The following is a 10,683-nucleotide window of genomic DNA, read 5'->3' as shown; positions in this document are numbered from 1 at the left end:
AATAAATATAAAATTTATTAAAATAAATATAAAATTTATTAAAACACCCACAATATTTTAAAGATACCAGGAGTAATACAGTTCAAACCCAGTTGTTTGTGTAAAATATAATAAAATACAAATCAAAAAAGGATACATATTTGCAATTTCTAGGCACCCTAAATTAAATCTGCTGAAACACTGGGAGAGAATGCAGGGCAAGGAGGGTAGCTCAGGAGGCAAACCAATAAAGTGAGAGGAAAAAATACTTAAAAAAAGGAAAAATTATACATAATAAAATTACCAGCATAAATTTACTGTACTAAGAATATCTATAGTTTAATAATACACATCCTATTGCCTTGAGACATTGCAAAAATCTACCATTCATCCATCAACCCCAGATAAACTTCATTTCAAATAGCCACAGTTACAAAGTCAAGATGGAATATTCAAGTATTATTTTGTATTCAATTTTGTGAAAATATTTTACAAAATAGCAGACATAAAGCTATCTCATCAAATATTTCAGTGTGTGTTTCCCATGGACACATTCCTACTGCTCTACACCACAAATATCATATAAATATTTTATCAATAAAATAATATGTAGTGTATTATCTACATTTCCCCAATTGCCATCCCCCCAGTTTATACATATATGTTCCCCCAGATCTAAACAAGATCAATGAATTGACATATATCTTTTGTCTCTTTTACTTTAGGACATCCCTCCTACCTTTTATTGTTTTTCATGACATTAACATTTTGAGGAGTTTCATGCACTACTGATAGTGACCAAAGCACTCTTTTCACTTCCCAGAATGTACAATGCTAGGCTCCTGAATAAGGCATCCAATAGAACTTTCACCTTCTTTACAGGCTACAGGCTTCATAGATCACCATAATGGCTTTTTTGAACAAGTTCAAACTTGATTAAATGAAAAATGTCACATTTTAATCATCAGTCAAACATCAGAGGCGAATTGTAATAGAGTCTTACTCCATTTTTTGATGTTTGACTGCTGAGAGCTTTTAAGCCTTGGCCCTCTCCTCTGCCGAACATTTGGGCAAGTTTATAAGGAAGCCTGGGCACTCCTTCCTTTAGTGTCAGTAGGAGGTTCAAACCACACAAGCCCCTTCCCACACTTGCGAATACTCATCCCAGCCCCTCCCTTCTTACTACAAAAAAAACCATCAAACTAGTTCACTTCCTTGCTACCTCAAACCATTTTTGAAACAGCTTGGTGGTCCTGCTCTGATATTCTGAAAAGCCTCATAATCTGAGCATTAAATATTTTCATACCCTCTAGTATGTATGATATTAGTCTCAATATCCACACCAAAACCAAATTTTGGGTAGGTGTCCATGCTGCTTTGGTAGGGTGGCCACATCACCCCAGAAATGAAATTTCAGTTCTTTTTATGTTAGGAACGGTATTTATAAACCAAAATCTGGGTGCTCAAACTATATTGTGAGAAATATATATATTTCCAGAAGGCCCAGAAGGCCTTCTATTTCTCATTTAGAAAGACAGTTATATTTTAGTTTTTCCTCTGTCTAGTCAGCCACCTCCACCCTGCTACTGAAATTGGTGCCTATTGTAGCAGAAAAATAAGAAGATATTTTTAAAATGGTAAATGTCTGTTCAAGTCCTTTGCCCATTTTTTTAATCAAGTGGTTTTTGTTTGTTTGTGTTTTGCTCTTGAGTTGTAGGAGTTCCTGAATTATTTGGGAAATTAGCCCTTTATCAGATAAATGGTTTCTCCTATTCTATAGGCTGTCTTTGCATTCTGTTTTTGTCTTTTTTTTTTCCTGTGCTATGCAGAAACCTTTTAGTTTATTGTAGTCCCACTTATCTATTTTTACTCATCTTGCTTATAGTTTTGGTGTCGTATCTATGAAATTATTGTCAAGACTAATGTTAAGAAACTTTTCTGTTGTTTTTTCTTCTATAAGTTTTACAGTTTCAGTTCTTACATTTAAGTCTTTAATATATTTTTATTTGATTTTTATGTATGGCATAAGGTAGAGGTCTTTTTTTTTTTTTTTTTTTTTTTTTATCCCCTCACTCGAATCTGGAAACTGATTCTGCTCAGCTCTGGACTGCCCTTTCCTTTCCTCATCAGGTCAAAGTGCCTTCTCTTTCCTCAGGTGTTTCCCTCTGGTTTCACTGTAACTCTTTGTAGTCTTACATTTTTCTCTGACCTCCAGAACATCTCCATGATTGGACTAGGAGCTTGTGCTGCTTTTCCAACTTGTCAGCAATAAGCATCTAAGCACTTACTTTTCATTATGTGATAAGATATTGCAAAAAATGTGATAAAGTTATAGTTGTAAAGCAAAATTAGTCTGTTGGAAAAATACTCAGGTGATCATTATGTTTTAGCTTTAATGAGGTACTCTATTCTTTGAGACCCAATTGTTTTTATAGCTAGGAAACACCACAGCACATTACTTTCAGTTAATTACAAGAATTTGAGAGATGAATATACCAAAAGCAGAGTTCATAATTATCATAGAAAACTCTCCAGAGAATTTAAATAAGATATATTTCTAGCAAAATGTTTCTCTTTAAATTAAAGTTTAAAAATCAATCTTTGATTCTGGGAGAAATGTCTGGCTAGGCTTTTATGTAAATACTTTAAAAATATTCTTGATAGAACAAAGTTAACTATGGGCTCTTAGATCTCTGTGCCATTAGCAACAAAATGGGTAGTTAAATTCTGGCTACTCCTAAAATAACTAGTAATAAGTATAGAGGCTAAAAATTTGGAAAAAAGCAAGAAAGGAAATAATATGACATTTTAAATAATATACCACATTTTGAGATAAATTGTTTTTATAAGCATAATTATATAAAGGAAAAACTTGAAATTATATTCAAGCTCTATTTTATAAAATAAACTATGACCTTAAAAATTTACTGTATCAAAGTTTGTAGTTTGCATTTTTATTCAAATGATGGCAGCATATTTAAAATTATACAAAATATTATTCCATGAGTATCAATTAGAGTAAACAATTACAGCATATACATGTATTTAAAATTTGGGGTGATTAGTTCACACTTCACTCTAAGAACTAACTGAATTGTTGGAGAATGCTTCCCATTAAAGATATGTATAAATCAACTTTAAATCTTCTTTAAATATAGTGTATTTTAAAAGAATATCTCACCTTTGCAATGCCATTTTCCTTATGATATAAGCTTCTCCTTGTTTTTTAAATTTATATCATTGGCTTGCATTATCTGAGTGTTCAATTTACACTAGTGAAAGCTGTATGGGGATATATTAGATATATCTTACATCTTAAATTTTATATTTCATTAAGTGATAAACACATGAAAAACTCCCATACATATGTATATATGTATGTCTGTGTATATGTGAGTGTGTATAAAATATGAAAGCAAACTATGAAAAAAAATTTTCCCTTTTCTTAACTCCATGTTAAGCTTTCACATTATTCCTTTTCTTCCCTTCATCTCTATTTATACAGTAGCTATAAAGTAGACTAGCAGCATACCGGATTTCCTCACTGTATGCCTAAAATAAACGAGGACATCTTGTGTCAGGGCTGTTTTGATCAGCACTGTGTAAGCTCTCTGAACAGTTCAACCACAGTAAATACACTTGTGCTAAAATATATCTAGATAAACAAAAGTATAATGTATAATTTCTCTATAGGACTCAATCCTTATCAGAGATTTCTTCAAGTATAGCACATTAGGTAAATTGCACTGGGTCTTATTAACTATGTTCTTTAAATGTCACTCTTCAGAAGTTGAATAAGGAAGAATTATCACTACAATATCATAAAATAAGCAAATATAGTAACTACTAGATCATACAAATTTTACTCAATTTTATTTTTTTTACTTTTTAACATCTTTATTGAAGTATAATTGCTTTACAATGTTGTGTTAGTTTCTGCTGTATAACATAGTGAATCAGTTATACATATACATATATCCCCATATCTCCTCGCTCTTGTGCCTCCCTCCCACCCTCCCTATCCCACCATTCTATGTGGTCACAAAGCACCGAGCTGATCTCCCTGTTCTATGCAGCTGCTTCCCACTAGCTATCTGTTTTACATTTGGTAGTGTATATATGTCAATTCTACTCTCTCACTTCACGCCAGCTTACCCTTCCCCTTCCCCGTGTCCTCAAGTCCATTCTCTACATCTGTGTCTTTATTCCTGTCCTACCCCTAGGTTCCTCAGAACCATTTTTTTAAAATTCCATATATATATGTTAGCATATGTTATTTGTTTTTCTCTTTCTGACTTACTTCACTCTGTATGACAGACTCTTGGTCCATCCAACTCACTATAAGTACCTCAATCTCGTTTCTTTTTATGGCTGAGTAATATTCCATTGTATATATGTGCCACATCTTCTTTATCCATTCATCTGTCGATGGACACTTAGGTTGCTTCCATGTCCTGGCTATTGTAAATAGTGCTGCGATGAACATTGTGGTACATGACTCTTTTTGAATTATGGTTTTCTCAGGGTATATGCCCAGTAGGGGGATTGCTGGGTCATGTGGTAGTTCTATTTTTAGTTTTCTTAAGGAACCTCCATACTGTTCTCCATAGTGGCTGTATCAGTTTACGTTCCCACCAACAGTGCAAAAGGATTCCCTTTTCTCCACACCCTCTCCAGCATTTATTGTTTGTAGATTTTTTGATGATGGCCATTCTGACCGGTGTGAGGTGATACCTCATTGTAGTTTTGATTTGCATTTCTCTAATGATTAGTGATGTTGAGCAACCTTTCGTGTGTTTTTTGACAATCTGTATATCTTCTTTGGAGAAATGTCCATTTAGGTCTTCTGCCCATTTTTGGATTGGGTGTTTGTTTTTTTTGATATTGAGCTGCATGAGCTGCTTGTATATTTTGGAGATTCATCCTTTGTCAGTTGCTTTGTTTGCAAATATTATCCCCCATTCTGAGGGTTGTCTTTTCTTCTTTTTTATGGTTTCCTTTGCTGTGCAAAAGCTTTTAAGTTTCATTAGGTCCCACTTGTTTATTTTTGTTTTTATATCCCTTACTCTAGGAGGTGGGTCAAAAAAGACCTTGCTGTGATTTATGTCAAAGGGTGTTTTTCCTATGTTTTCCTAGAAGAGTTTTATAGTGTCTGGTCTTACATTTAGGTCTTTAATCCATTTTGAGTTTGTTTTTGTGTATGCTGTTAGGAAGTGTTCTCATTTCATTCTTTTACATGTAACTGTCCAGTTTTCCCAGCACCACTTATTGAAGAGGCTGTCTTTTCTCCATTGTATATTCTTGGCTCCATTATCAAAAATAAGGTGACCATGTGTGCATGGGTTTATCTCTGGGCTTCCTATCCTGTTCCATTGATCTATATTTCTGTTTTTGCACCAGTACCATACTGTCTTGATTACTGTAGCTTTGTAGTATATTCTGAAGTGAGGGAGCCTGATTCCTCCAGCTCCATTTTTCTTTCTCAATATGGCTTTGGCTACTCGAGGTCTTTACTGTTTCCATACAAATTGTGCGATTTTTTGTTCTAGTTCTGTGAAATATGCCACTGGTAGTTTGATAGGGATTTCATTGAATCTGTACATTGCTTTGGGTAGTATAGTCATTTTCATAATGTTGATTCTTCCAATCCAAGAACATGGTATAGCTCTCTGTCTACGTTGTCTTTAATTTCTTTCATCAGTGTCTTATAGTTTTCTGCATACAGGTCTTTTACTTCCTTTGGTATGTTTATTCCTTGGTATTTTATTCTTTTTGTTGCAGTGGTGAATGGGATTGTTTCCTTAATTTCTCTTTCTGATCTTTCATCATTAGTGTAAAGAAATGCAAGAGATTTCTGTGCATTAATATTGTAGCCTGCTACTTTACCAAATTCATTGATTAGCTCTAGTAGTTGTCTGGTAGTACCTTTAGGATTCTCTATGTATAGTATCGTGTCATCTGCAACAGTGACAGTTTTGCTTCTTCTTTTCTGATTAGGATTCCTTTTATTTCTTTTTCTTCTCTGATTGCCATGGCTAAATCTACCACAACTATGTTGAATAATAGTGGTGAGAGTGGGCAACCTTTTCTTGTTCCTGATCTTAGAAGAAATGGTTTCAGTTTTTCACCACTGAGAACGATGTTGACTGTAGGTTTGTCATATATGGCCTTTATTATGTTGAGGTAGATTCCCTCCATGCCCCCTTTCTGGAGAGTTTCTATCATAAATGGGTGTTGAATTTCGTCAAAATCTTTTTGCATCTATTGAGATTATCATATGGTTTTTATCCTTCAATTTGTTAATATGATGTATCACACAGACCGGTTTCCTATATTGAAAAATCCTTGCATTCCTGGGATAAACCCCACTTGATCATGGTGCATTATCCTTTTAATGTGCTGTTGGATTCTGTTTGCTAGTATTTTGTTGAGGATTTTTGCATCTATGTTCATCAGTGATATTGGCCTGTAGTTTTCTTTTTTTGGGACATCTGTGTCTGGTTTTGTAATCAGGGTGATGGTGGCCTCATAGAATGAGTTTTGGAGTGTTCCTCCCCCTGCTGTATTTTGGAAGATTTTGAGAAGGATAGGTGTTAGCTCTTCTCTAAATGTTTCATAGAATTCACCTGTGAATCCATCTGGTCCTGGGCTTTTGTTTGTTGGAAGACTTTTAATCACAGTTTTAACTTCAGTGCTTGTGTCTGTTCTGTTTATATTTTCTGTTTCTTCCTGGTTCAGTCTTGGAAGGTTGTGCTTTTCTAAGAATTTGTCCATTTCTTGGAGGTTGTCCATTTTATTGGCATATAATTGCCATAGTAGTTTCTCATGATCCTTTGTATTTCTGCAGTGTCAGTAGTTACTTCTCTTTTTTTATTTCTAATTCTGTTGATTTGAGTCTTCTCCCTTTTTTTCTTGATGAGTCTGGCTAATGATTTGTCAATTTTGTTTATCTTCTCAAAGAACCAGCTTATAGTTTTATTGATCTTTGCTATTGTTTCCATCATTTCTTTTTCATTTATTTCTGATCTGATCTTTATGACTTCTTTCCTTCTGCTAACTTTGGATTTTTTTGTTCTTCTTCTTTCTCTAATTGCTTTAGTTGTAAGGTTAGGTTGTTTATTTGACATTTTTCTTCTTTCTTGAGGTAGGATTGTATTGCTGTAAACTTTCCTCTTAGAACTGCTTTTGCTGCATCCCATAGGTTTTGTGTTGTCATGTTTTCATTGTCATTTGTTTCTAGGTATTTTCTGATTTCCTCTTTGCTTTCTTCAGTGATCTCTTGCTTATTTAGTGGCGTATTATTTAACCTCCATGTGTTTGTATTTTTTACAATTTTTTTCCTGTAATTGATATCTAGTCTCATAGTGTTGTGGTCAGAAAAGATACTTGATATGATTTCAATTTTCTTAAATTTACTGAGGCTTGATTTGTGACCCAAGATATGATCTATCCTGGAGAATGTTCCATGAGCACTTCAGAAGAAAGTGTATTCTGTGTTTTTGGATGGAATGTCCTATAAATATCAATTAACTCCATCTTTTCTAATGTGTCATTTAAAGCTTGTGTTTCCTTATTTATTTTCATTTTGATTGGTCTGTTCATTGGTGAAAGTCAGGTGTTAAAGTCCCCTACTATTATTGTGTAGCTGTTGATTTCCCTTTTTATGGCTATTAGCATTTACCTTATGTATTGTAGTGCTCCTATGTTGGTGGCGTAGATATTTACAATTGTTCTATCTTCTTCTTGGATTGATCCCTTGATCACTATGTAGTGTCCTTCTTTGTCTCTTATAACATTCTTTATTTTAAAATCTATTTTGTCTGTTATGAGAATTGCTACTCCAGCTTTCTTTTGATTTTCATTTGAATGGAATATCTTTTTCTGTCCCCTCAGTTTCAGCCTGTATATATCCCTAGGTTTGAAGTGGGTCTCTTGTAGACAGCATGTATATGGGTCTTGTTTTTGTATCCATTCAGCCAGTCTGTGTCTTTAGGTTGGAGCATTTAATCCATTTACATTTAAGTTAATTATTGATATTGTGTTCCTATTACCATTTTCTGATTTATTTTGGGTTTGTTTTTGTAGGTCCTTTCCTTCTCTTGTATTTCCTCTCTAGAGAAGTTCCTTTACATTTGTTGTAAAGCTGGTTTGATGGTGCTGAATTCTCTTAAATTTTGCTTGTCTGTAAAGGTATTAATTTCTCTGTCGAGTCTGAATTAGATCCTTGCTGGGTAGAGTAATCTTGGCTGTAGCTTTTTCCCTTTCATTGCTTTAAATATATCCTGCCACTTCCTTCTGGTCTGCAGAGTTTCTGCTGAAGGATCAGCTGTTAACCTTATGGGGATTCCCTTGTATGTTATTTGTTGCTTTTCCCTTGCTGTTTTTAATATTTTTCTTTGTATTTAGTTTTTGACAGTTTGATTAATATGTATCTTGGTGTGTTTCCCCTTGGATTTATCCTTTTGGGGACTCTCTGTGCTTCCTAGACTTGATTGACTATTTCCCTTCCCATGTTAGGGAATTGATCAACTATAATCTTTTCAAATATTTTCTCAGAACCTTTATTTTACTGTTCTTCTTCTGGGACACCTGTAATTCGAATGTTGGTGTATTTAATGTTGTCCCAAAGGTCTCTGAAACTGTCCTCAATTCTTTTCATTCTTTTTTTTTTTATTCTGCTCTGTGGCAATTATTTCCACTCTTTTATCTTCCAGGTCACCTATCCGTTCTTCTGCTTCAGTTATTCTGCTATTGATTCCTTCTAGAGTTTTTAAAATTTCATTTACTGTGTTGTACCTCATTGTTTTTTGCTCTTTCGTTCTTCTAGGTCCTTGTTAAACGTTTCTTATATTTTTTCCATTCTATTTCCGAGATTTTGGATCATCTTTACTACCATTATTCCGAATTCTTTTTCGGTAGACTGACTATTTCCTCTTCATTTGTTTGGTCTGGTGGGTTTTTACCTTGCTCCTTCTTCCACTGCATAGTTGTCTGTCTTCTCATTGTTTAACTGACAGTGTTTTGGGTTTCCTTTTCGCAGCTTGCAGGTTCGTAGTTCCCATTATTTTTGGTGTCTGACCCCAATGAGTGAGGTTGGTTCAGTGGCTTGTGTAGGCTTCCTGGTGGAGGCGACTGGTGCCTGTGTTCTGGTGGTTGGGGCTGGATCTTGTCCTTCTGGTGGCAGGTCCGCATCCGGTTGTGTGTTTTGGTGTGTCTGTGAACTTAGTATGACTTTGGGCAGCATCTCTGCTAATGGGCGGGGTTGTGTTCCTGTCTTGCTAGTTTTTTGACAAGGGGCTTCCCTCACTGGAGCTTGCTGGCTGTTGGATGGAGCTGGGTCTTAATGTTCAGATGGAGATCTCTGGGAGAGCTCTCACCAATTGATATTAGGTGGGGCAGGGATGTCTCTGGTGGTCCAATGTCCTGTAGTCAGCTCTCCCATCTTGAAGGCTCAGGCCCAACATCTGGCCAGAGCACCAAGACCCTGCAGGCCACATGGCTTGGAGGAAAAGGAAGAAAAAAATGAAAAACAGATAGAACCCCAAACCAAGTGGTAAAAGCAAAGCTAAACAGACAAAAATCACACGAAGAAACATACACACACACCCTCATAAAAAGAAACAAACAAACAAGAACAACAACAAAATCTAAGAGAAAAAGAAAAAAAAAAAGAACAGACAGAACCCTAGGACAAATGGTAAAAGCAAACCTAAACAGACAAAATCACACAAAGAAACATACATATACACACTCACAAAAAGAGAAAAAAGGGGAAAATTTTTTTTAAATTTTTAAATTAAAAATAAATAAATAAAAATAAAAGGAAGAGAACAACCCAACCAATAAACAAATCCACCAATGATAACAAGCACTAAAAACTCAGATAAACATAAAACCAGAAACAAATCAGACTCAGAAAGCAAACCCCAAGTCTACAGTTGCTCCCAAAATCCACCGCCTCAGTTTGGGGAACATTCATTGTCTATTCAGGTATTCCACAGGTGCAGGGTTTATCAAGTTGACTGTGGGGATTTAACCTGTTGCTCCTGAGGCTGCATGGAGAAATTTCCCTTTCTCTTCTTTGTTCACACTGCTCCTGGGGTTCAGCTCTGGTTTTAGCTCTGCCTCTGCATGTAGGCTGCCCTCAAGCATCTGTTCCCTGCCCAGACAGGAGGGGTTTAAAGCAGCAGCTGTTTAGGGTTCTCTTGCTCACTCAGGCTGTGGAGAGGGAAGAGTACGGTAGTCATAATTGGAATGTGGGGCGAGCCTGCGGTGGCAGAGGCCAGTGTGTCATTGCAACAGCCTGAGGTGCACCGTGTATTCTCCTGGGGAAGTTGTCCCTGGATTACGGGACCCTGGCAGTGGCGTGCTGCACAGGCTCCAGGGCGGGGAGGTGTGGGTAGTGACCTGCGCTGGCACACAGGATTCTTGGTGGAAGCAGCAGCAGCGTTAGCAGTTCATGCCCATCTCTGGGGTCCGAGCTGATAGCTGCGGCTCATGCCCTTCTCTGGAGCTCGTTTAGGTGGTGCTCTGAATCCCCTCTCCTCGCGCACCCTGAAACAATGGTCTCTTGCCTCTTAGGCAGTTCCAGACTTCTTCCCGGCCTCCCTCCAGGCTAACTGTGGTGCACTAGCCCCCTTCAGGCTGTCTTCACGCAGTCAACCCCAGTCCTCTCCCCGGGGTCTGACCTCCAAATCCCGAGCT

The sequence above is a fragment of the Balaenoptera ricei genome, chromosome 5, assembly GCF_028023285.1.
Source record: "Balaenoptera ricei isolate mBalRic1 chromosome 5, mBalRic1.hap2, whole genome shotgun sequence".
NCBI lineage: Eukaryota > Metazoa > Chordata > Mammalia > Artiodactyla > Balaenopteridae > Balaenoptera > Balaenoptera ricei.
The sequence above is the reverse complement of the archived record's forward strand: the minus strand, read 5'-3'. Positions refer to the sequence as shown.